Source organism: Nematolebias whitei, chromosome 7, assembly GCF_014905685.2.
Source record: "Nematolebias whitei isolate Nwh7 chromosome 7, NemWhi1, whole genome shotgun sequence".
Taxonomy (NCBI): Eukaryota; Metazoa; Chordata; class Actinopteri; order Cyprinodontiformes; family Rivulidae; genus Nematolebias; species Nematolebias whitei.
In genome coordinates this window covers 52,540,556-52,543,011 of record NC_056504.1, presented here as the reverse complement: position 1 = coordinate 52,543,011, position 2,456 = coordinate 52,540,556, and positions in this window count along the sequence as shown.

Sequence of the window (2,456 nt, the reverse complement as noted above, 5' to 3'; positions counted from 1 at the left end):
ATATAGTCCAGAGTGACCCAAAACCTACATGTTAGTCTGCCTTCAGGCCTCCTTGCAAAAAAGATCTGTGATCTCAGTGGGATGTGCCTGTTAAATAAAGGTTAATAAATAAATATTAAAAATTAAATAAGTGAGAATGAGATTGTAGCTGTAAGCTAAAAGTGCCTCGTACCACTGGAAGGACTTATGGGGATTCTTCTGACCTCCTGGTTTGAAACTAGGGTTAGATCTCCATCCTCTGCAACAAACAGGAAGTTGACCTGTGTGAAACAGATCTAATAATCAATAACCCTGGGTTTTATCAATATAAAAACCATCATAAATATAAGCAATACATGTACATGTTTAATCATCTTTACTATAGTAATTTAAGTTCATAATGTAAATAGAATTAAGCTTGTTATTTGAGTACTCCTAAATATTCCTAACATTAAAGGTCCTAGTATTGCACCTTAGCACACAATATATCATTTCACCATTTCAATGGACCTTCAATTTAAATTCTTCTATGTTAACACTAGGAGCTAGTTACTTATTGCAAGAGGCTTATTTTCATTCTCCAGATCAGCACAGATGCAGCAGTTACACCATCAGTGACATTTAGTATAGAAAACTTTTAATGTTTGATCATTACTTTTTCTATAAGCACATTCAAATAAATGTAGCAATATAGCACTGATTTAGCACAGAGCCCAATAGAGAACGGGCAACCACGTGATGGTGCATTGCATTCTGGGATTTAGGTCGCCATTTTTACTGACAATCAAAATGCAAGCAACAGACCAGGCAACAGAAATGGACCATCAGAACAAGTGCAAGGCTCGTCATGTTGAAAAACTAAACAAGATGCAAAGGAGCGCTACATAGAGAAAATAAGAGTAATTAATGGGTTTGATCCATACGAACACCGTGCACGGACAAGTGATTTGAACGAGCTAACGCCATTAACGTTTCCAGATTTGTTTAGCTACTTTGTTTGTGGAGTGAGCGCCTACACATTCAGCAGTTCAAGAATTATAAATCTGTTGAAGCTCACCTTCAGTTTGGGTGCAGGAGCTGCAGGTTTTCAGCGTCTGACCAGAAAACTAGTTCTCACAAAGGTACGTGAACACACACACATGCACGTCTCAGCCTCCAGAGGCTAAAGACTGCATCATGGTTGGTCACTGCACCTTCACAACTCTACTGTTAAACTGTGACACTGTTCACTTTCTGATTCTATTACATTATATTTCACTTGCACCTCACTGGGTAACATTTACTTTCAGTGTGCTCTAAACAAAACTGTGCTGTGACACGTACGTGTCTGCTGACGAGTGTTTGTTAAAAAAACTTGGTTTTTTGTTTTCTTTTCATTTTTGTTAATATTATTACTGTAGTATTCATTTTACACATTTTGTGTCTTAGGTTTTGCACTTCCAGCGCCTCAATGAACCACCACGTAAACCGTTAGTGATCCTATAAACCTGACCTAAACTAGGTTGACCCAATTTTATGAACTTGTTAGGATTTTCTAGGCAGGAGCGAACCCAGAGTGCAGACAGGGACTCAACTCGGCAGAATACAAAAATAGGAATTTAATGATAAATAAAGATACAAAATAACAGGCTGACGGGGCAGCAAAACTTACATGAACAGGAAGATAAGGCACGGGAAACTCAGGAGGACTCAGGGGACACGTAAGACTCAGGGGGAACACAGGAGACCCAACGAGTACGACGCGACCACGAACAAGACTGACTGACGGCTTATATACAAGGACAAGACAAGACGTGATTACGAACAGCTGGGACGAGACAAGGGTGGCACTAATTGAACTAACGAGGGAGCACAAGGGAACACAGACACAAACCGGGCCACCAAATGGTACCATCCTTACAGTAAACATGAACTAAACATGATACACCCGGACAAAATTATGGCACAGCACCAACAACCTGAATTTCGACACAGCAGAATGGAAATGTCTGGAACAAAGTAGCAGGTATCTTGTGATGCTGGAGAAGATTCTATGAGGACGTCTCACCACTGATGTCCATTCATCTCCTTTATAATAATAATAAATTTTATTTCAGGGCGCCTTTCAAAATCCCAAGGTCACCTTACAAAAACAATTAAAATCAGCACTTAATAAAAACAGAATCAACAAATAATTAAAATAAGTCACGATAAAACAACACTTAAAGTTAAAACAAAGTTAAAGAGAATATGCCTGTTTAAACAGGTGTGTTTTCAGTTGTGATTTAAAGGAGGGAAGAGAGTCTGTGTTCCTGATGACAGGAGGGAGTTCCAGAGCTGAGGAGCACAGAGACTGAAGCCTCTGTTCCCCGTGGTGACGAGACGGGCACAAGGAACAATAAGACGAGTGGCAGATGAGGATCTGAGGGAACGGGAAGCAGTGGAGATGTGAAGCAGATCACACAGGTAAGGAGGGGCAAGGTCATGGATGCACCTGA